Source organism: Vulpes vulpes, chromosome 15, assembly GCF_048418805.1.
Source record: "Vulpes vulpes isolate BD-2025 chromosome 15, VulVul3, whole genome shotgun sequence".
Lineage (NCBI taxonomy): Eukaryota > Metazoa > Chordata > Mammalia > Carnivora > Canidae > Vulpes > Vulpes vulpes.
The window spans coordinates 56,778,743-56,803,876 of NC_132794.1; the positions used below are offsets into that span (position 1 = coordinate 56,778,743).

General features: G+C 43.8%; 1 protein-coding gene across 3 annotated transcripts in view; it reads right to left on the reverse strand.

The window, feature by feature from the left end:
- Nucleotides 1-25,134, reverse strand: part of CYP19A1 (cytochrome P450 family 19 subfamily A member 1) — a 130,382-nt gene that overhangs the window by 56,135 nt on the left and 49,113 nt on the right. Inside the window, exon 1 of one of the 3 annotated variants that reach the window (XM_072738523.1) lies at nucleotides 12,453-12,820. The exons of the other annotated variants lie outside the window; for them this stretch is intronic. The gene's annotated coding sequence lies outside the window, so the exon portion shown is untranslated. Of the gene's footprint in view, nucleotides 1-12,452; nucleotides 12,821-25,134 lie in introns of those variants that run through there. 3 annotated transcript variants of the gene reach the window in all.

Genomic DNA, 25,134 nt, shown 5'->3' on the forward strand with positions numbered 1-25,134 from the left:
CTGGGCTTTAAATGTGCTTTTGCTGCCATTATGTAAAAATTTTGAATATCTCAAATGTTGAAAGTCCAGATTTCAGGCCTGTCCTGAGAAAAATTCAGAAGATCTGACCACACTGGACTCACATTCCCTTGTGGCAGTAGTCTGTTGTTCCTTTCGAAGGGGCAGGCACCCTCCCTTACTTCTGATCATTACCTGCCTGACCTTTTGTAGCTCTGAGCTTCAGGTATCCTGATGCCCAACAGGCCGAGTGCCAGGCTACGGGTTAGTGACTCTGACCAGGCTTGATAAACCTAGTTATGGCCTCAGAGACCATGCAAATCTAGTTTCCCCTAACACCAAGAAAAATCGTGGGTTTCCTTTGTGCAAAGGTGCACTAAGCCTCTGTTGCCTCTGGTAAATCTGACCTGATGTGCACAGCCCAGACTCAGGTGAGGAAGACTTAGCTTTTTAACTGGGCAAAAACCTGCCAGATCCAACCCTATCCTGCCAGGCTCGGCAGAAAAGAGCAAAGAGGAATGTGTGATAATGCTCTCACATGTCACGTTATGTCACATTATGCTCACAATGTTTTCCTCTCACTAAAAGGCACTTGTTCATGTGCTGATAGAATGGAAAATGTTGGCATATCTTAAGAGGTTAAACTGTATGTGCCCAAGGTGTCACAGCTAATCAGTGACAGAGTTAAAGATGCAGACCTGCTGCTCTCTTCCAGCCAATGCCCTCACAGATCATCCTGCTGCATCCTGCCTCCGAGAAGGGCTGGGTGGGAGGCCCTCCCCACCAGGGGGAAGGAAAAGCCCTTCCCTCCTCACAGAGATGGAGGTAGATAAGACTTCTAGTTCATTCTCTAACCTATGGAGTCAAGGATTAGTCCAAAATTTCTGTCATGCTTTGACTCATTTAATAGAACATCCCAAGTGTATTTTTCCTTCTAAATCCATGAGTTTAACAGACTTGTAAGGGTATGTTTCCTAAAAAGAGCTCATATCTGCTCTGGCCCTTTTAGAATAAGCTTTCTAAACCTGCCCTGGACTACGTGGAAAAAGCTGCAGGCAAAGAACTGGCAAATGAAAGAGGTAGGGCCACTAATCCGCGATGGGCCAGGACACATGAAATTTCTCTAAGATCTGATCTTTTGTTGTAGCTGGATCATTGTCTGACTAGGTGCATTCATTCTGGAAGGAAAGGCACAGCATTGAAAGTGAGCCTGATGCATTTTACTACTGTCTGTGGACTCAGCTGTTGTCATGGTTACTTTTTTCAAAACAACAAATTGGGACTTTCACCCTTATTCTACACTGGAGAGGAAATCAAAGAACAGGGAGGACTCTAACCAGAAGAATCAAATGAGAGAGAAGGACTTGCCTTGCTTCTTCTACCCTGACTACTCTGGAGGGCAAGTCTGCCTTCCATTCCAGACTCTCCATCACAAGGTCTCTGTCACTCCTGGGCAGGGTGTCACTTTGGTCTCTTGTCCCTCCTGGGCAGGGTGAGTTGAGCCAAATCTTTCCCCTGACGGGCACCAGGGAAAGCTTCCTGGAGCAGAATCAGCCCAACTTCTCTCCTTGTGGTAATCAGTAGCTGGAGCCCCTGGCCGGGCAGGGTGGGGACGTGCAGTGATCTGGAGCAGGCCGCTCTGCAGCCAGGACTGAACCACAGAATTTGCAGAGCGCAGTGCAAAATGGAAATGCAGAGCCCCTTCCTTGTTCAGAAAGCAGGCAAAAGGACTTTTCCTTCCTTTTGAAATCTTTCTGTCCTGGTGTCTTTTATTTACCATTTAATATTGTGCTACCTCAGGCACAGGGATCCTCGATGGGCAAATGTGGACTCTCACAGCTGCCCAGGGGCCACTATGACTCAGTCCCCTGGCTGTGCACCCAGCCCCGATCCCCTCAGCTCCAGGCCACTGCCAGGCAGAGGGCAGCAGTGTCCGCTGGGCCGGGCAGAGAGGAGTAGGATCAGGCAGCAAAGAATTCGTCCCTGTTCCCAGGGAAGCCACAGAAGAGGTGGCCCTGCATGAGCTAAGATCCAGCCAGGTTCCCACTGGACTTCACTTACACGTTCAAAGGTAAAATTGTTAAGAATTTCCATACGGTGACTGCAGAGCACTAAACCTGCCAGCGGGTGCCCCTCTTGGATGCCGAGCCCTCTGCAACTGCAGACTGACTGACCGACTGACTGCCCAGGCAGCTGGCCTGTCTGCTCCCCCTCCTGCTCAAGGGACGATTTCTGTTTTTGTTTTTGTTTTTGTATTTTTTACTTAAGTAGTTTTACTTCTTTTTTGTGTTTATTTTTTTATTGGAGTTTGATTTGCCAACATCTAGTATATCACCCAGTGCTCATTCCATCACGTGCCCCCCTCAATGCCCGTCACCCAGTCACCCCAACCCCCCGCCCACCTCCCCTTCCACTACACCTTGTTCATTTCCCAGAGTTAGGAGTCTCTCATGTTCTGTCTCCCTCTGATATTTCCCACACATTTTCTCTGCTTTCCCCTTTATTCCTTTTCACTGTTTTTTATGTTTCCCATATGAATGAGACCATATAATGTTTGTCTTTCTCCGATTGACTTACTTTACTCAGCATCATACCCTCCAGTTCCATCCACATTGAAGCAAATGGTGGGTATTTGTCTCAAGGGAGTTTTAACGACACAGCTGGTTGGTGGCACTAGGCATCGCGCCTCCTTCCCATTCCCTCCCCCAGCCTGAGGGAGGCGTCCATACTAAATAGACAAAGGGGAAAGAGCAAAGTAGCAGACTCACTGCTCCCTACAGTGTCTTCTAGGACACCGTTCAAACTGTTTTAGTGTATGGGGGGGGGGGGGTGCATTGGTTACATCAGATCCCATCTCCCTCCATCCCTTTAAAACCACTTTACTGAGGCATAATTGACATACAATAAACCTCAAATACTTAAAGTATATAGTCTTATGAGTTTTAACATATGTGTACACACATACAAAATCACTGCCAGAGTCAGGATAACATTTCCATCACCCTTTTGTAATCCATCCCTCCTTCCTCCACCCCATCCCCAAACTACCGATCTGCTTCAGGTCACTATTGGTTAGCTTGCATTTTCTAGATTTTTATAGCAATGTAACTGTACAGTCTGTGCTCTTTTCTGTTTGGCCTCTTTCACACAGTATACGGATTTTGAGAGTCATTCATGTTGCTTTGCATATCAATAGTTTGTTTCCTAATGTTGCTGAGTAGGATCCTATTGCATAGTTAAACCACTATTTATCCATTCACTTGTTAATGAACATTTGGTTTCTTTCCCTGTCCAGGCGGCTATGAACACTAGTATACAAGAGTGTTGTGTGGTAGATAGGTGTTTAACTTCTTAAGAAACTACCAAATGACCTCCCAAGTATCCCTACAATTCCCACCAGTGGTATATGAGAGTTCCAATTGCTTCACATTCTCACCAACACTTGGTATGTGTCAGTCTTTTAATTGTAGCCGTTCTAGAAATATCTGATTGGGGTCTTAATTTGCATTTGCCTGATTGCTAATTATTTTGAACAATTTTTAGTAGTTTACTGGCCATTCATATATCTTCTTTTGTGAAGTGTCTGATCAAATACTTTCCCTGTTTTTAAAAATTGACTTGTTTGGGGGCACCTGGGTATAGCTCAGTTGGTTGAGTATCTGACTCTTTGATTTCGGCTCAGGTCATGATCTCAGGCTTGTGGGATCAAGATCTGAGTTGTATCTGCTTAGGATTCTCTCTCTTCCCCTTCCTCTGCTTCTCTTCATCTCCCTCTCGAAAAACCAAACAAAAATTAGTTTGTTTTACTGAATTTCAAGAGATTTTTAAAAACTGTATTCTGGATTCAAGTTCTTTGATATGTGTTTCAAATATTTTCTCCTAGTTTGTGATCTGCTTTATTTTCCTGATGTCTATTAAAGATAGAAAGTTTTTCATTTCTTTTTTTAGTTTTTCATTTCTTTTTTTTTATTTTTTTTTTTATTTTTTATTTTTTTATTTATTTTTTTTTTTTATGATAGTCACAGAGAGAGAGAGAGAGGCAGAGACACAGGCGGAGGGAGAAGCAGGCTCCATGCACCGGGAGCCTGATATGGGATTCGATCCCGGGTCTCCAGGATCGCGCCCTGGGCCAAAGGCAGGCGCCAAACCGCTGCGCCACCCAGGGATTCCAAGTTTTTCATTTCTGATGAGGCCCAATTATCAAAAGTTTTTCTTTTACTATGGTTCCTGCTTTTTTGTGTGTGCTCTAAGAAAACTTTTCCACTCCCCAGTCACAAAGATTTTTTCTCTTGTTTCCTTATAGTTAATAGTTTTAGATCTTATTTTTTGGTCACTGATCCATGCTGAGTTATTTTTTCTTTTTTTCTGTATGGTGTGAGATAAATTCCCACTTTGTGGATATCTAGTTGATCTAGTGCCATTTGTTGAAAAGTCTTTCCTTTCCCAGTTGAAAATGCCTCAGTATCTTTGTTAAAAATTGTCAATATATGTGTGGGACTCTTTCAGGACTCTTTATTCTGTTCCATTGATCTATGCTTATTTTTTCTCAATACCAAATTGTTTTGGCTACTGTAGCTTTACAGTAAGTCTTAAGATATAAAAGGTGAGGTTAGCAAGTTGGAAAATAGATTCTCCAGCTCTGTTTTTTTTTAAAACATTACTCTGCACGGTAGCCAATGGAAGTGCATTGCTTAGATTTCCTTCAAAAAAAAAAAAATGCTGTTGGGAGTGTAGTTGATGGCCCTGCCCCCATGGATTCCCAACTGATTTCACAAAAAGGCCCACTTCTCTGGGTAGCTTCTAACCAGTGACTAGGTATAGTGGGGATGCAGTGCTAGCCCATCCCATGCAGTGAAGGACTCTTCCAAAAGAAAATCTTTGGTTGAGGATTCCCATCTCTGGCCAAAGCTCCTTTTCAGGACTAGTGTGACCTGAAACCCTTTCCATACAATTCTTCCTTCCTTCTCTCAGGTGTCAGACTGGCATTGGGTTCTGACTGCTTCCATACCTGTTCTTGCTACCTCTTTTTTTTTATCCTTCCCAGTCTTTTCCCCTATAAATCTTTTGCATATCTAACCCAGTCATGTTGCCTGTTTCTTAAAGGTCCTTAAATGACATGCTTTGTTTATTCTAGGTCTTTGAATTTCTGTATAAATTTTAGAAATCATCTTATAAAATTCTATCAAAAATAAAAAAAGGAAAAAAGAAAAAAGCCTGCCAGAATTTTAATTGGCAGTTCAGTGACCCTACAAACAATCTGGGAAGGGTTGTTACCTTAACAGTATTGAGCCTTACATCATATATATATACCACCATTTATTAGATATTCTTAAATTTTTCCCAGGAATGTTTTGTACTTTTCAGTATAGAGGTCTTAGATATCTTTTACTGGATTTACCTTTAAGTATTTTTATGATTTTTGGGACTACTATATTAGAATTAAAAAAAATTATTTTCCAGTTGATTGCTATTAGTATAGAAGAGTACAATTGAATTTTGCATATCAACCTTGTGCATCCTGAAACCTTGCTACAATACTAGTGCCAGTAGTTTTGTCTCTGCTCCTCCTACCTTTTGAAACAAAATTTTCTTGGGACTCCAGAACTGTAATAAGAGTGGGTGTGGGTAGCTGGAGCTCCTCCTCCTACTAGCTTCTATCTCCCTTCCAGAACCCACCCCCACCCCCCACCTTCAAAACTGATTTAAGGAACTCCTGAAGAGCTCCAAGACTCTGAGTAACATAGCTGAACAATCTACTGTTCCAGAGAAGTTGGTATTTACTGAGCATCTCCCCCTATATTTTATATGTCTTTTATCCCATTTTAATCTTTAAAAGAAAACAAAAACACCTTGTGAGGTAAGTAGAAGTGGTTCCCTTTTAAAGGTGAAGAAATAAGTGATTAAATCTCCTTGAAATGGTCTCATAGTTGGTTTCCATCTGCAAGAGGATTAAAATATATCTGACTCCAAAGTTCATGCTCTTTCCTCCTGACTCAACCTGGCTATCCCTAAGGCTGACTGAGGCAGACAAATTTCAAACTGGATTTCTGTGAGAGCCAGGTCTTTAGAGTGACTCATGTTGGCATTCATTTAGCACATGGGCTTGCAGGTTAGGAGGCCTGACAGGGCTCTGGTATTCCACCCCCAGGGTTCCTAACACCCAGTCTGGTTTCCCAGCTCCCTCTTCCACCCACGTTGCTTTTTGAGAATGTCCGTGACCTCTCTCTCACCCATCTAATGGACTGTTTGCAAGTCTAAGCATTTTTTACTTTTCTGCTGCCTTAGCACAGAAAATCTTGAACAGAGTGATCCAGTTTGCTCCTGGTTCTCTTCTAAAGTCTCTGGTCACCTTCTATCTGCCTTCTGATTTGTACTTTGAGGGGCATAGTTAACATTTCTAAGGAAATATCCCTACTTGGATGGGCACATTTAAACTATCTAAACCTCATTGAAAACAAGATCATAATTCTACCTGAATGGGTAGCTAATTCCTAATCTCTCCTACTTCTAGGGATTTCACCATCTTTTTGTTTCCTTTTCTCCTTCATGCCTCCCATTAAACCACCAAGTGAGCGTAGCCCATCATTTGCTTCAAACGTGTTTTGGGTTGACTTCTATCTTTTGCAGCTATTGCCCAGGCCAAGGCCACATCAGTTCACTTTTGATTGAGTCAAGGATATCAAAAGACTGATCTAGTCTGTAGCATCCCTTGGGCCAAGGTCAATAATACATGGACAAGAATATTTTCCTCTGGCACTTTGTCACAGGTATCTACAATCTAGTGATAGTCAAAAGCCAGGAGCCTGCGCCAGCAGATTTTGTATTGGCTCCCCATTTTCTATTCACTAAACCCAAACTCCTTTGTCAGATGTTTCAGGTCATCTATCAGTGTCCTGTGTGTCACCACTTTCATTGTTCATACCATTGCTCAACATGGAATTCTTTCAGCCAAGAGCTGAAACTCAAGCTTTGCTGGTCCTCTTATGTGACCTGGTCATTCTCTTGTGCATGCTTTGGCCTGTTTTATTCTACATGCCATGAATGCTAGCATTCTTCCAATCTTCAATTTCCCCCTCATTGTAAACCTGTATTTTCCTATCCTAGGATTTCTTCTCTAACCTTTTCCACCTTCAAGATGTGTATTCTATAAAAATTTTTTTTTAATTTTTATTTATTTATGATAGTCACAGAGAGATAGAGAGAGAGGCAGAGACACAGGCAGAGGGAGAAGCAGGCTCCATGCACCGGGAGCCCGACGTGGGATTCGATCCCGGGTCTCCAGGATCGCGCCCTGGGCCAAAGGCAGGCGCCAAACCGCTGCGCCACCCAGGGATCCCCAAGATGTGTATTCTAGAGTAAATCTTCTAGAATACACTTGTAAATATCTTAGTTGCTATTAAACTAGCTCTGATGAGAAGAAGTTCCCAATGAAATGAATATCATGAGGATGTGAGCTTCTTCAAGACAAGGACCATGTCTTATTTAACTTTATATCACCAGCATCTAGTCCATTGCAAGGCACATCATTTAAATACAGTAAACATATGTTGAATAAATAAACGCCACTTTATGATGCTGGCCCTTTCAGCGAGTTTCTTAAATACAAAAGAGTTTCAGCTTTCTCACCTGGAGAATTGTGTTTAGAACACTGACATCAGAAGTCATGAAACGAAAGAAAACCGGTGTAAAGGTCCTAGCACAGAACTTGGCACAGAGAGCTCCATCTATGTGAGTTCACATATTCTCAATAAGTTTTTAGAAATGTTGTCAGAGTTGTAGAGTTCTCACACTTGCTTGTGGATGTCAGTGTATTTTTGCTAGAGCCTCTTTTGAGGCAGTATCAAATGCAACTATGGGAGTTGTAGTAATCTGTAAGAAAATAAAATCTTGACCCAACAGGACTACTGTTAATTTTTGGGGTAGGGCTTGGCTGTGACAATTCTGATACGCAGCTACATGCTGGTTTATCTTTTTAAGGGCTTCCATAAATGCATACTCTGTTTGGATGCCAGGCTTCATTAACAGTGGAGACTATTTTCCTTTCCCCTTCTTTACTTTTCACATGGGGGAGAAATATTATCAACAGGCTAAATAGCCTTTGAACACTCCACTGTGTTCACTGTAACACTGAACTCTGCGTATTTGTATCTTGCAGGAAGAATGAAAATGATTAATCCTGAAGCTCTGTTAAGTCAATTTCATGGATTTAATGATCTTTATACTTTTAGAGTGGCAATTGTCCCTAAACTGAGCTATGCCCTCAGTTTTTCGATCTGTAAACTAGGGGTAATAATTTGTACCCTCACACCGTTAGGATTAGCATTTTTCATGATACAGAGGAAAGAGCACTGGACTGGGAGTCAAGAGAACTGAGCTCTGTCCTTCATTATGACTAGCTGCATAGACCTTGGGCATATCATTCAACTCGGTCCCCTCACCTCCACAATAATGTGTAAAGTAAGCAATTTTTAAGTCAGCTCCCAAATTAAAAATGTGTTTAAGAAAGGAAATGGGTCAAGTGGCCCCCTTCTTCTACCCAAGAATACCAGATGAGACTTTCTGTGCACTATACGGGGTGGGGGGGGGGGGTTGACCTGTGCTGGCCATAGTAGGTATGTGGCATTTATGTGCCAACCATGTATGTTGTAGCAGCACACATAAGGCAGGAGCTCAAAGAGTGTATGCATGTCTTATTGCGCGTAAGAACCCAGGGAAATAGAGGCATGTGCATTACTTGGGATACTTTTGCACAAAAAGTATTTTTTGTACAAAAATAGAACCTATCCCTATGCATTCTTTTCAGACTTCCTAAGCTGTGCACCAGTCTTCTGGCTTATGGTTGGAGGGATTCCCTTTAGGTATACTCCAGCAGAGAGGGATTGGAAAAAGAAGTGGAAGGTTGCCTCTTATACCTATTGATGTCCCTTCTCCAGGGATGCATTCAGGTCATGTCACCTTCAGCTCCAAACCTTTCTGGATCCATATAACACCTTAGAATCTGTTATGCGCCTGCCTATATATACCATCATATTTTCCAGTTGTAGGAAAGAGCCACAGGGTTTCTAATCAAAAGATCCGAGTTCAAGTCCCATCTGTACAAACTCTCTGCCTTTGGGCAAGAGAGTGTTGGTCTCTGAGCTGATTGATACAAGGATCAACAAAAATGGGGATGTGTAGGGTGCTGTGTTTCGGGGCTAGTCATGGCTGAATTCTTTTACAAATCTTCTACCCAAAATCTGATTCAGAGAAGATTTATCTCTCTAAGACTGATCCCTTTGTTAGGGAAACTTGAAGAAGGGGCTACAGCATAAGCCAGAGGCTTTAGAACCAGAGGGGACAGGGCGCTGTCATCTTGTAACTTTGAAGCAAGGTCCTTGGGGCAAAGCTCTGCTTTCTAGAGCATGATTTCACACACCCCCGCACCCCTCCGCCTGGCTCCAGCCACACCTGGGTCCTCTTCTCTGCCACCTTAACTTGGTGGCAGGTTGCTTGACCCATTCAGGATCTTGGTTTGGCTTCCTCTCTACCTGTGCAGTCCCTAACTGTTGTGGTGTGGGGATGCCCCACCGAGAGTCCCATCTCAGGCTCTGTCCTCACAGAAAATGTACCTCAAGGAGTCCTACATCCCACTTCATTTGGGATGTCCATCATGGCAAGGAATGGCGACATGCCCAGTGGCCACCACTCCACTGCCACAACCCAGGTGAGTGCTCACCTCCAGTTCATAGACTGTGGCAGACATTGAAAATGCAGTATCTGAGTCACCTCAGTCAACAGAACCAGGCATTAAGGAGTCTCTTCTGTGAAAAGTTACCTGAATCTCCACTGCCAGCCCAACTACTCAGAGCTTTTGCTTCATTAAGACTACAGACTATTTAAACATCAGCTTAAAATAATTGCTGGTGCCATTGTGGCAGAAGGAAAGTGCAGAGGCTGGGCGGGGGCGGCGGGGGTGGGGGGGCGGTGGGGTCAGACCAGGCCTGGCTTTAAAGCCCAGCGTGCCCATTCACTGTTTAGGTAGCATATCGGCAAGCTGATGAACCTGGTTTACGCATTTGTAAAATGGAGATGCTGGTGTCTTTGCACCACGGCTTTAAGGATTAAACAGAATTGCACGTTACAAAGTGCCTAGCTCACAGTGGCTGCTCCAGAGTTTTTTTTTTTTTTTTCCTTGCTTTCTTCTCACTAGAGAAAGACCAAATTATCCCCAGTATGATTCATTTAGGAAGGCTAAAATTTTTCTTCTAAAAGTAGTGATTGACCAAGTTCCTGCCTAATCATTTCAATTCAGGTATTCAGGTGTCCAGAGTAAACAGATTTGTTTGCAGCATGGATCTCCCATGCAGCACGAGTGTTTGGGAATGGGTTTGCCTACTGTCACCCTCCCTCCCCCCAATAAACCTTCACCCCTACCAACCCCATCCCAGGCAAGGTGTGAAGGAAAATAGCCATCAAGTTTTGTCTAGGATTTTTAGACACCAAATAAGGATTATGATGGAAATTCTCATTCATGAAGTTAAAACTGCCCTTTTTATCCTAAGAAGCCTTCACTAATGGAGAGACTTTTGATTTCCCGATTTATGATTTATACTGAGATCATTTGTGTGTGTGTGTGTGTTTGTGTGTGTGTGTGTGTGTGTGTGTTTATCTCAGAAGTAACTAATCCCAACACAGCAGGAGGAGTTGGCTTCATTTGTAATGGCCAGTCTAGTCAGAGGATTTCACTGCAGATTTCAAATCCTGCCATCGTTTGTCCATCTTCATCAGATGGCTCGTTAAGACAGCCAAAATGACAAGCTCTACAGTGCCGCCGGCGCTCTTTGTTTCCTTATGCGTAGACAAAACATAGATGACACAAACCTCAAAAGATAAAGGGTCTGGATTTGAAAAATCTTCGAGAACACTGCAATGACTTAGCTGCCACTTGCAGTTACCATACCTTTGCTTATTTTAACTCCCCTTCATATTTAGGAGACCAAGGTATACCTAAAACTGGAAATGTATTCAGACACAGCCAACAAAAGCCATATCTTCTGGTTATTTACCCAAGTTCCTGAGCTTAAAGCCACAAACATGTTTCTACAATAATGAGCACACTACAGGTACATACAATCGTTAGTTCTGAGTGACAAAGCTATAGGTTTTCCTCTGTTCTTTTGTATTACGTTGCTTTGAAAAGAGTTTCCGCAATTCAGCTTAACATACTCAAGTTGCTAACTTCCAAGCAAAACAACCACCAAGAAGGAATTCTTTCTGTCTGAAGTTGTTAGCAATAACAGAAATATAAGTCATGAGCAGCCTTTTAAATCAAGTGTAATCATAAGGAGACTTTTCTCAGCAGAAGATTAACAAGTCCCAATTTTCTGGGGTTGTCCTGATTCTGGACCCATTGCCAAGCTCTGTTTTTGAGACAAAGTATCCCATTTTCTGATTCTCAGAAGATGACAGCATACCCTGTCCCCTCTGGTTCTAAAGATTTATTTCAGCTAGCCTCCCAATTTAAAGTGGCACATGCAATTCTCATAAAAAACAAAGTATCACCATCCTAACTTGTGTTTATCGAAACTGAAATTTTCTGAAGTCTGTTTGCTTGGATCTGTGATGTCTCTGTGTAATGTTGCCAAGCTCAATCGGGGAGATTTTTATTTCACTCTCACAAAACATCCCCATTTTCTACCCCATGAGTACCCCCAGTAGGTTCATAATTATGCGTCTTAATCAAAGGGATACAGATGAAAAACAATTGTTCCTCATCTCCAGCTCCAATTTTCTAGAAAGACATTTAGTTAAATCTTTAATTCCTGGGTACCTGAAAAAACAAACAAGGTACAGATGGCTGGAATTTCTCCTATTTTTAGTTTTAGAATGAAACTTTTCCTAACAGCAAGGAAAACAAATAGAAAAATGCTTGCTTTTGTGCTGCGAGAGAAAAGAAAAACCAGTCCTTGAATATTTGCAACAAAAGACCATCACTTGCTACTGGAATTGACACTGCATTAAAATGCTGAAGTTTGGAGGTAACATAATTTTGCTATCCTTTAAATATTTTAGCAGTTTAAAAATAGCCAGGGAGGGGAAATACACACAACCCCCTAGCAGTGCACACCACTCAAGGTGACATTCGGCACGCTCCTATTTTGCCACAGCATGGATTTTTTTCCCTTCAAATGAAAACCTACAGAAATAAACTCTGAAAAGAATAGATTGCTCCCCCCTTCCATCCTCATGTCAATGAAATATTCTGAGTGAACTGTTTTCTGATCACAAAATTTATGTCCAAGTTGTATAACAAAATCAAGAAGCAGTTATCTAATAGAACACATTCTATTAAAAGTTAGCCAAAACCAACTAATAAGATCTCAAAAAATGCACATATTTCAAAGAATTTTGTTCTCTTCAATAGTTTCATGAGTTTTTTTTTCTTTTTCAGGAAAATGTGCAAATATCAAGGTTACCTGGGTCTGCTGGTCACTTCTAGTTTTTGGACTCTTGAAGATGGTGAGTTTTGCTAATGATGCGCTGCTGTTTAAGAACCGGGTGGCTTTTCTGGCAATCACTCTTTGTGTGCCATCTTTTATAAAGGTGCTTCTTGTTGCTAAGAGATCAGTTGCTTAGAGACCAAATCATTAAAAAAAATATATATGTCAGGGGCCAACATAAATTATAACCAAATTTTGTCATTTCAGCTGGCCCTCTGAATGTTTGGCTTTTGTAATAGATCGTAACGTACCAAGAGAAGCCAATTACTAATCACAAATAGAAAACCGACCATGAGGAGGAGAAAAGATCTGTGCGTACGCTCTCATGGGCAGAGAGTAATGCCACAGATTCCCTGTGAAGGAGGTGTATCGTCATGAGGCTCTCGGAAACTTTGACTCCCTGTGAGGGTCCTGGACACATTCAGGGAATATAGATTCACATATACACACATGCCTGTCCCAGGCAAACTTGAGCGCAGTTTAGAGTATGAAAACATGTGGGAATTGTAGAATCACTTTAGTCTATTCCAAAAGGGAAATTAGGAAAATATAGGGTGAAAATCTGAAGTGATCTTAGCCTCCAGCCAGATGTTTTCATGTTTGAACAACTTGTCAGTGTTTCAGGTCCAGGTGTGCATGGGCCATGAGGAGGGGGCTCAGACACAAATCTGCTTTTTATCATCTCCCCTGTACTCAGACACAGCACTAATCCGGAGATAGGAGTACATACCACTGGTTAAGTCTGTAAGGTTTGGCTTTGGGGTTCTTCCTCTTCCCCTTAGTGGTGGCTGTTCCACAAAGCCTCTGTCCCCACAAACTGTCACCTAAGTGTTGCCCCTCCCAAGGACATTGGCTTTTTAGGACTTTTTTTTTTTTTTAATGAAAGACCTTTAAATTCTTTTAAATTCCATTCTAAAGAAATGGTGGCCTTCCAAACTTCTTAATAGGTAGGATGGGATATGTTTAGGAGTCAGTTAAAGCTGGACACAACCCTTTACTGTATGACTCCATAACACATCCCCTCGTCCACATCCTCTCTCTCCCCCTTCCATCGTTCATGGGTCTCTGTGGTCTCATCTTAGGTGAGAAGCAAGCAAGCAAATTAAAAAACAAGATAAGAGGTAAAAGAATACCTAGGATCCTAGAGATTTTTCCCCTTTACTAGCCCCCAAAATGCTTGTCATCATAGAAGACTTCATCCCTTTGGCTTGACTGTGATACAAACACTGTATGGGAGAAGGTGGAGTGAGGGCTGTGGGCTGGGGTGGACACATCGGGTAGGCGAGCAGACGGGTCTGGCTCTCTCACCCTTTAGCTCTGGTAACTGTCAGATGAGATCATACCATCACTCATTTACAGAGTAGATGTAAGACCCACAACCAGCCTGAATTTATTTAGGAATAGATAGCAGTTAAAAAAAATATTAACAGCCTGCACAAATGGAAAGAGGCTAATGTTCAGCAGAAGTTCATTACAGGAGGAAATGAAGTGCTCATTTTCCCCAGCCCAAGCTGCAAGTGACATGGATACAGAGCATTTGAGTGGCATAGAATAAACTCAGGTGTACTAACTAAGCATATATTTTCCCTTTAAGTCTTTTTTCTTCTTCTCTTTCTCTTTATTGCCTTTTTTTTTTTTTTTTTTTTTTTGAGAGAGAGAAATGGAAGCAGAGAGGAAGGGGATCTGAGATTAGAGGAATTATGGGTGGAAAGGAGCAAGAGAAATAAAAATGTCCAAATATATAATCAGTATTTAGGAAATGCGAGTTTAAAAGAATAAGAATTAGGAGGAGGCTAAGGGGGAAAGAGGTCATGAACTCGACTGTATGTTCCCTGAGGCAGAAGCCACCTTATACTTTTCCTTTCCCTGGTTGCAAGTACCTTGTACTGGGCTTTTGCATTTAGAACACAATCAAATGTTTTTGTAAATTGAAGTCAAAGCATAAAAACGGGAAAAGGGATGGACCTGAGGGGGTTGAACTATTACTTGGCCCTGTATTCCATGTGCCTGGTTCTCTCCAAAGGAGCATATTCTGTAGACATTTGTATTTTACACTTCAATCCAAAAATAAAAGCCCATCCTTCTTATCCATCCATTGTAGTCTTTCTACTCTTTGGTTCTCCCCTGCCTTGTGGCCATTGGCTTTGGATTCTTAGCTTCCCCCTGAGACGTGAAGCTCCCCACCTTCTTTGCCAATGAGGAAGCACCATTCTGGATACCCAGTCCTTGAAGGCTCCAGGCATTCACCTACCTGGGTGGAGGTGGGGAAATGTAGTTGTCTATGAAGGATCCACGCAGTTGTCAACACTGTGTGGCTGAAGGAAATAGGCTTGGATCCATAAGGGTTTTGCCTACAAATGTCCCAACTTGAAGCTTTGAAAGGAGATTTTTTGCATGCATATAACTGTTTGTACCAAGGAGTGTGGTCTGGTCCTGCAGTATGGCAGACTAGTTATCTCAGGTACGTGGAACCACAGAGTCCCTACACCCTGATCCCACCTCTGCTGGGAAGCTGCCCAGCCCATGCAAGCTCCATCTCTCAATTTCAGGAATTGGGGGGGGGGGGGGGAGCAGCTGGGGGCTCAGAACAGTGGGCTCCTGCCTCCAGATCAGGAGATACACTGAGAGACATCAAGCCCCAAGGCATTCTCTGCAGAAGTGGCTGCCACCACTGGTGCCTTTTGTTGCAGAAACCAGTGTCCCAATCCTACTCCTGAGCGCTCAAAAATTCTGATGCCATCCACTGCCTACTGCCCAATGGCTAGTAGCTCCTCCAGGACTTGCCTGTTCTGGAGGAAAAGCCAAGACACCATTTCTAGAAAAGGCTTACACAGGTCACCCTTTGGCTAGGAGGTAGGTGGGATCCACCTCAATCCTGGGAAGGCCTGTAACTCTGTTCATATTTCTTCAGGAAATTCCAGAAGAGGCCTAAAGAGAAGCATGACCTGCTACGTAGGGATGGAGGCTGCTTCAAGTGCTCAGTGTCTCTCAAGGCAGACCTCTGCATGCAACTAGTAGAAGCCTGACCAGCGCTAAACAAGGTTGCTTCTTCCAAGCAACTTTACCTTGCCAGATGCTCGAAGTTATTAGGCAGAAAGCTACTCTTATAAGCAAGGACACCAGGGGGCAGCAGAGGGAGGCCTGCCCTGGAAAAGGCGCCTCCAGCCACCCAGCCCAGCCATTACTATTAAAGAGTAGTGTTTAGGCAGCGAGGGCAGCAAAGCACAACTGCCTCAATCTGAACTCTGGGGTACCTTTGGGAGGATGAGGTGAAGCGGCAGAAGGTCTGCTGTCTCAGGAGACAGCTGCTCAGCCTGGCCAGAGGTATGGCCACCAAGCTTGCCCTGTGCAATCACGATTGCCTCTCTGTACTCAAAAGTCTTCATTATAGCCCTTAGGGACTTCTGGCATGCTACGACCTTGAGACACAGAGGCCTGGGTCAATGGCGCACAGACCTCAAGACACGTGGTTATAGTTCCCTTTCCTGATTGCGCCCCCTGCACATCTCCCCCCTCTCCCCCCATTTATGGTCTTGCCTCCTCCTTGCAGTGATGGAGACCTTAAGACATCACATTTCATCCTCCCCTTTGGCACATCATCATAGCCTTACTCAGCAAAAATTCCTCTAAACATCTTGCTCCCCCTTCCATATTGCATCCCAGCTTTGTGGGGTAGACAACTGTTCACATGAACACCCACCAGTTCTCTAATGATTACCTAAAGAGCAAGGCCAGACAGTGTATCACTTGGGTGCCCGGGAAAGATTTGCTCTTGCACCTGTGATCCAGCTATGCAGGATAGACGTGATCCAGCTATCCAGGAAAATTTACCTGTAACAACTCTGTCCCTTCCCTCATGCTGGAACACCCCTTTCTCTCCCTGCTCTCTTCTTCTCCACCCCTGCCATAGAAAATATGACTTCCACCCACACTAAATTCCCAATGTTGTGGTCATACCAATACTCTGGTAGTTAGCTTGCCATTCCTGGGAGGTACAGGAACCTTCTACCAGGAAGGCCTTTGAGATACTTTGCTCTGATACGTTGAAGACCACAACAAAGAACCCATCAACCAACTGCTTACTCCAGAGCAAGCACATGTGTCCAACATTCATTCAAGGCAGGGGGCTCTTGGACTGCAGTTTGTGGGATAACATAACAGAGTACAGCCTAATGAGCAGCACCACACATTCCAGTCTTACTGCTTCACTTGAACAAAGAACACAATGTTCTTCTCATACATTGTCTGGCTCAGTTTGATCCTAAATTAATAATTTACCCATATAGTCACTGCCTTTGACAGCCTATAGGTATTAATTATACCCATCTATTAGGTAGTTTACTGAATGAGAAAAGGCTGGGGAGAGGGATGGGAAATGAGAAGAATATGATGTGGTGGGGGAAACGTGGAAGCAAACAGAAGCCAAGGGTCCTCTTGTACTTAAAGTGATGTGCCCCCCACAAGGTGCATACATTAATATCCACACTGAACAAATCCCATAGTAACCTACTGACTCTGAAATCTTCTAATCCTCCAGAGAAAAAATTGGGGAGAATTACTAAGTGAAATGCCAGCAATATTGTTTCACCAAAGTACAGTTAAACTGAGCAAAATTCTCACAGAACTCTTGTCTGTCCTCCTGTCTCTTGTCTGACCCACCTCTGAATCTATCTCTGTCTCCTTCTTCTCTCTACCTGTACATCCCACCAGCTGCCTCTCACCTGCGGGTAAGCACCCTGCCTCCCACCCCTCTGTACACCATTGTTCAAGCCTAGGACAGATACACATCTTTCAATGAGGCGGGCTAAGATAAAGGCCAAGAAACACTAAACTAACTGCTCTGTCTTCAGGCACTTGTTTTGTTGGGAGTTTTTTTTTTTTTTCCTTCAAAGGTTGATTCCTGTATGAACCACAACCTTCAACCAGCAGGATACAATACAAAGTGCTTCTTATTTCATTCAGCACATCACATTTTGAGGCCAAGTGTGCCCTGATTACAGCGAGTATGTCCAAAGCCCACTGTATAAGGGGCCCCAGGCCTTGATAGCTTAAGGGAATCTTCCTCCAGGAGGAAGAGCAGGTTTTCTATCTGTATTTCCCAGTCCTTTGATAGCTTAAGGGAATCCTCCCAAGCAGAGCAAATGTTTTCATGCTGTGTATGCTCCAAACATCATTGTCTCCTCCCTACCCCATTCAGGGTTTCCCAACTGTTTTCATTCTTCAGGGAATTTGTTGATTTATAAACAGAGAGCAGGCAATCAGTGGAAGATTGATGAAAATCATCCAGAAGAAAATAAAAAGGATATATGCACAGGAGATAACATTGGCTGACGCACAAGCAAGAAGTTGACACCTCATGCCCCTGACATCTTGAGAGAGGTAAGCTGTGGCAGATTCAGAATATCCCTCTAGGAGGGGACAGGAGGTCCTGTTCCAGTCTTGCTGAGGAGGATTCCAGCAGGGAACGCTTTCAATTCATCCTACCTATCATTTCCATCCATTGGGTGCCATTGATAGCAGGAAGGATGGACAAGAATGGGGCTTGCTACTCTTGTGTTCCCCCCACCCATAACTCATCCAAGTGACACCCACTCCAAACAAAACATAGACCTTTGGGATGAGCAAGAAAATTTATCAAGTCTTTCTTTCCTTACCCATCCTGTCCTTCCCAGTCCCCTAGACTAATCCCAATCAAAGTAATGGAAAATATGTTCTTTAAACATGAAGGAAAAACAACACTTTTTGGCCAAGAAGAAAGGCAGCCTGCAACTGATTGCTTGTTTCCAAGAGGCACGGTAAAGCAGGGTGAACCCTGATGTGGCATGTTCTTTGGCAAATTAGGGCAGGTCTGTTTTGAGTCAACTAGGAAAAACTGAGCCCGCTTGGACTTGGGGCTTCTTCTAGTGCTGGTTCCTTGAGGATGCTGTGAGCCTCCTCTCAGGTTCTCAAGCAGCTGTAGTTCAGATATTGGTATCACAGCTCTGTAGAAGGGATCTGTTCCTACGCTGAACCCCAAATACCTTTACCCTGAGTCTACCCTGGCCAGGTCTCCACCCTACTCTCAAATGGCCCCTCTTTCCCCCTAGTCATTCAGTTAAAACTACCAAAGTAATATTAAACAGGCTCCTTATTTTCTTCAGTGATTCAGGGCTAAAGCTATATTAAAAGAAACAGAAGCACCACCTTCTTGTTGTCCAACCCAAAACAGGTCCAGGACACCAGTTGATTTTATTGGTAACAGGAAATTCCAACCCATGTGCATCTTGGGAGGTGGGGTGTGAATTTAAGATGGAATGTTAAAAAGTTAGTGCCTCAGGGAAACAGTCGGTGGTTGACTAGATTTGATACATGTAAGCTAATGAATATTATTGGAGCAAAATGTAAATAATAGCTGCTTTCATATAATAATTAAAAGCACCGTGTATTTGACAAATAATCTTAAGGCACTGGAGTCTATTTTCCCCAGCCTATCTCCCCTAAAAATTCATGAACCTCTCAAGAGTAAGGACCATGTCTTATTCATCTTCCTACCCCCGGGCTGCTGATACCTATACCACTCAGTGGTTGGGCAGTGATTTTTGAAAGAATGAAATGGTTTACCCTTTACCTCATGCCTGCAGCCCTTACCTTCCCTGGTTTTCTTTAGATCCTGACAACTGAGGTATCTGACCAGTCAATCCTGCCCCATTCCCAGACCAATCATGTCTGAGAATTCAGAAGAATTCTCATTCAAGCAGCCACATCTCTGCCCACCGTCCAGTGTGGTACCAACTCACTGCCCACCCCCAGCAGTCTAATTTGGTTCTCATTGCCCCAGAGCTGATTTGTAGTGTTCCATAGCTGCTACTCAAGTTAACAGATTCTCCACCATCCCATACCCCTGGGATTCTCCTGCTGAAGCTTAGATTCTTTACCACTGGGTACCAAGGGGCCCTACACTACACCGGTCCTCTTTTTCTGGTTCTGGGCCAGCTGTCTAGTGAGTGCTCCAGCCCTGCCTCCTTGCTCTGTCGTATGCTCCTGCAGCCCACTAGACAGTGGAAGTTCCCTTCTCCCCTCAGCCTGTTCCTCTGCTTTTATTCCCCACACTCTGCTTTCACTTTATATCCCACTGCCTGGAAACAGAGGCCTTGATGTGAACCCCTGGCTCACTTCCTGTTAAACTCACTACTTTCAGTGGTGACAGCTACCTCTCTGCCCTAGGCCTGGTCTTTGCTTTGCCCCTCCAATGGGGCTCTCAACTGTGTTCTGTGAATCCCTGGTATTGATCGTTTAAGTTAAGATAGAAGATTGCTGAGCCGTTTGCCCTCCCAGCTGGCCCTCCAGTTAACGTACCATCTGCCCACTGTTGATGAGAGGGTCCTGCAATCTCCCAGCCTTCCCTGCCAACCTTGAACATGGCAAAGAGATCTGTAATATGGTGGTTAATAGCCGCATTCCCCAGCATACACACACACACACACACACACACACACACACACACACACACTCCAGCTTCCTTCTTGCACTACCAAGAGAAATGGAAGGTGAACTAAGCCAGAGGAGTTATTCTGAAATGAGTTTACTGCTATATATAGAATAAGAGTTTTTGGTTACCTACATTTCTACATTTTTAGTGGAAGCAGGGGGATCTGGGGGTACAGATAGATCTCTGACAACCAGACATGCTGAAATTATCTGGGACAGTCCCACTTTCCTAGTGTCTTTTTTTTTTTTTTCAATGAAGGACATTTATTTTATGCTTTTACTAAATACACATGTCTATTTTTCAAATGCCTTGTTAGACTTCATACACATTTCTAAAAACATTTTCAAAGAATTTCTTTCTCAAATCATGAGTTTAGGAAAATAAGGCTCCTGGATCAGTAGGTGACCAGGTCACTGCCTGTGCAGTTCTCTGGATGGGACAGTTCTGGGCATGGAGCCACTTTCCCAGGGTGCCCCTGTTCCGGAGCCCTGTTCCAGGCTCCATGTTCCAAGAGTTGTGCTCTCATCAACAGGGGTGTGAACTTGGTTCTGCTTGTCATCTTTCTTGGCTTCTTCCCACATAAGGCTGCAAACCACCATCCTTTCTCTAGCTGGGTGGGTACTTTGGGACCTTATGCAACGCTTTGAGGGCAGGTTTGCCTGCAAAACTCTTAGCTGCCCACTGTGTGCCCCCCATTTTCTCCCCATTCTCCTCAGACAGCCAGGATAGGATTCCTGGGCATCCTCCCTAGCCTCTGTCAGAAAACTTTCCTGAGTCATTCACCTCTTCTTATAAATGGGAGGCAACCCTTTTACCTTCTCAAGAGCAATTTGTAGTTTAAGCCTTTTTCCAGTGAATTAAAGAATGAAAGTTTATCCCCAATTGAAGGCATTTTAGCATTGACCCTCAGGGGGCTGGAGTTGCTGGCAGGGGGGAGGGGAGGAGCGCTCTCTTCCAGTGCTCCAATATCCTACACACACTCATGCAGCCAGACCAAGCAGAAGCTGGTGAGGGCCAAACATGGACAGCCTTCACATCCCTCCACCATGCCCCTTCCCCACCACTGAACTTCAGGCCCACTAGTGGGTGCGTGGAGGGCAGACAGCAGGTGTGTGACACTGAGGTCATCTTTTAAAGGCCATCTTCTCTGGCTGGCCCCAGGCTATGTGGGCCTGTGCTCCCCTAACTCCTCAGAGTTTCTATTTGCTTCACATTCCTACTAAGTTTCCCAGGAGCCACCTGGGAGTGAGGCAATGTGTTTCCATTTGCACAGTGCCTGGCACATAGTAAGCACTCAGTAAATGTTAGCTATTAATAATAAAAAGAGTCAATTCAGAATGGGATCCTTGAGATGCTTGCATAGAAGCTGCTAGGAGTAGTCAAGGAACTGAGACAGTGGTAGGCTTCTACTTTCTCACCACATGGTAGACTATTCATTTCATGTTCCTGGAGGGAGTTTCACTTCTTTAAAATGGAAAAAGAATGTCCATTGGCCAAATGACATTAAGACTCCTTATTCCCAAATCTCCAGGAGAATCTGAAAAAAAAAGTTTTTCATGCAATAGTAAACATTCTACTCAATGCCTAAGATGGAGATTTATGACCAAACACAAGCCATCTGCCTTCTGTCTTGGCTATGAGAATTTCAATTAGCCAGGTGATGCAGAGAACTTTCAAAGGACCTGGCACCTTCTACAGAAGGAGGTGAGGCTAGTGAGGTGTGTTAACCCAATTAAGCAAGCAATATCTGCAAGATTCTCACCTAAAGCCAGGGAACAGAAAAAGAAACAGCCGAGGTTCTGCCTTCAGAGTCCAGAATGAATACTGCTGCCTTAAACCTGGGATGACAGCATTGCTGTTTTCTCTCCCCCCCTCCCCTATCATGTTGCTTTGCCCAGAGAGGTTGGAATTTTGCCTCCATCTCCTAGACTCTGGACTTCCAACTGGTCCTCGAGCAGTGCCTTGACTTCTAAACTGCTTAGCTGCAGCAGAGGCTCAGATCCTTTGCCTAAGATGTGCCATGTTTATTGCCCTGAGGGCTAGATCCCAGCACCTAGGTGCAGGTGAAGCATCCACTCCAGTTTGAACATCCCCAGGACCCCACAGCATTGTCTCCAAGCTCTAGATTGAATGCCATTGGGTAGGACACTAGTTATCTTCTTTTCTCTTCTGGCCCCCAGATTATGTATCATTTTAGTCCTAGCATGCCTTGATTGAGCCAGCCTAAATTTGGTAGAAAACTAGGTTGGAGACAGATTAAAAAAACCTTGAAAGTGAAGGTATGGAATCAGGGGTGGGGACACTGAAGGTTTTTAAGCAGGGAATTCATATGATCAGGCTGTGCTTTAGGCAGTGGTGATGGGAAAGGTGGATTGAAATGGGCAGAGCCTAAAAGAGAGACTAGCTCCAGATCCAGGTAACTTCCCCTCAAGGTGGAAAGGAGGGAACCAATGTGAGATATGGTTCAGAAGAACTGATCTGGATTTGGAGAAGTGTAGGGGAAGGAAAATAATTATTACATTAATTGGACAATTGCAAAACCATCTTTTGAATGCTGTCTTCCCTAGCTGGTCCCAGTCCCTGCAAGCCCACACTCGCCTCTCTTCGGGGTTTCTATCTAACTTGAGGTTCCTGCTCAGTTTCCCAGGAATCACCTGAGAATGAGGCAAGCCCATTTTAGAGGGAAATGTTCATGCTAATAAGCAATAGGCAAAAGGATCAACATTTAACAAGTGCTTATTACAGAACGAGCATTGGTAGCATTCATGGAACAGGTAAAAAAAAAAAAAAAAAAAAAAAAAAAGGACCTTACTTCAAAGGCTACAGAAAAGTGTAGAACCAGGATTCTAACCTAAGGATGTGACCCCAAATTCTTTGGCCCTTTGCGCTGCAGAGTTTTTCTCTAGAGGAGCCAAAATGAGAAGCAAAATAGAGGGTAGAAAATGGCTTTGAACCTGTCGAGGGACCGGCAAGATAGAGTGCAGCCCGCAGTTTGAAATGTGAGCACAGAGATCTGGAAATAGATCAGGACTCCGGGACACATCAAATCTCCAATACAGAAGGTAAAGATCAGGGAAGAAAGCTTGGGCTGGAGCCCTGAGGGATACCCTCATCTTAGGAACTAATAAAGAAAACAGAAAAGAAGCTACCAGATTAGAGGGAAAACCAGGAGAGGGCCATTTAACTGGAGTCCAAGGAGGACAGTATAAAAACAGGAAAGAGAAACCATCAGCTTAGAACACTTGACACTGACAAATAAGTTAAAAAACAGTAAAAGGCCAGCAGTTTCAGCAAGGAACACACTGGTGCTCTCCCCATCAATCAGATCCAGTCAGACGGTGGGCAGAGGAGCCGCTGAGACAGCAAGTGTGGACTCTTCTTTCAAGAAATTTGGCAGTAAGAGAAGAGTGGACTGGAAAAGGTGGGCAGGGCTAAAAGATCTCTGTAGACCAGTCTAACAACTGAACTGCACAGACTTGATCGCTCACTTCTTCATCTGTGCCATGCTCAAAAAGAGAAACCACCCCCAACTGGATTATGTATTACCCCTGGACAGACCACATCTTCATTCAGCAATTTTGTGACACCACCTTTTAACCCCAACTCCTCACTGGTTGTAATTCGGCCACCATCACTGGCCTCTAAAGGTAGTAGCTCTCTAATGCAATGGTGGGATCTGGGGGATGGTCCTGCCTCACCCTCCATGGAGCAGTGGGAATGGCTCACACTGGCAAGGGGTCTTGTAGATCCAAAAATCCCATAGAAAGCTTTGAGCATTTTCATAACCTGGCAAATCATATATAACTTTCACAGATTTAGCCTGTTCCTTGGCCTCTGCCTTCAAAATGGAGAGGAGGCTGTCCAGGGAGAATGACGTTAAAAGCCAAGGGACAAGCTCCCTTTACTTGGGACCACACATACCGGAGCCAAATGGAAGTAAAATCCAGCCCCTGTTTCCTTGCCAAGCTTTGTATCCCTCTGGGTGGGACACCTTTTTTTAAATTGCACAAAGGAGTGTGGGCTAGTGGGGGCCTGTCTAAACATTTATGCTAGGAGGAAGACTGAGGTCCTTCTACATGGTGGAGAGTAGCTCTCTCCCCAAGAGAAGCTATTTTGTCTAATGGGGGGCCCTTTTCATGGCCACAGGCCCAGTCCACAGAGACAGTGTTGAGGGGTTTGCTGGGAGATCTGGGTGTCAATGCTCCACAGGCCATGGTGGTCTTGAGTAGAAAGGACTGCCTCTAGGAGGAATACTGGCTAACATAGGGAAGGGGACCCAGATGACCTGCCGAGTTGTGGGAATAAGCTTGTGCCAAATAGTGTCAACTGCAGAATTTGCCTAAATTATTTTAAACAGAAAATAAACAAGTCCGAGCTACCTGCCTCCTTGATGAGGCTGATGAGACCAGACTCTAAGAGGTTAAATCATGTGAAAACCCTTATTTTTAAATGGAACTACATTTAGTCAAGAACCACTTGTGTAGGATATGTCTTCAAATATTATTGCCATTTGCCAGAGAAAATGTGCTTTAATTCCTTGATGCCAAAGAATGTCTGATACGTTGTATAATGAAACTAGAATAATTGAACCACTTGTTCATTACAAAGCTCTCTAGCCAAATACTCTAAATTCTTCAGCGTTTGAGTGGGCTTGCAGTGAATTAACGTTCTCTTCTTTAAAAAAAAATAATAATTTTGAGATAGGACACAATATTTACAAAAGAATTTTTTGTGAAGCGTTACTAAATGCTTTTTATTCCCAGAAGGATCATGCTTTATTCTTTGTTGATAATGCCAGGGTGATTCAGAAGGACAAGTGAAACGTTAGCCAAAGCATTAAGCAGGAGTCCAGACCAACTTTACTCTGGCCACTTTTCTCTCAGTTCCTGCCAAGGATCTTCCTTTACATTTATACTCCCCTAACCTACTGCCCATCTCTCACGGAGTTCCCACGGAACTGCCTTGCCTCCAGGAAACCAAAATATCAATTCTGCTCACCTACTCCCCCACACCCCCCCATAAGCTGGGGAGCCCTATAAAGGCAGAGACCATGTGCTATTAGTATCCTGGTCCTCAAAAGCACACAACAGAGTACTTTACATCTGGGAGATCCTCAGGAAGGCATTGATATTGAGTATAGAGACGTAGAGTTAAGTGAGAGACTGGAATAAAAATGGGAAAAAAGTCCAA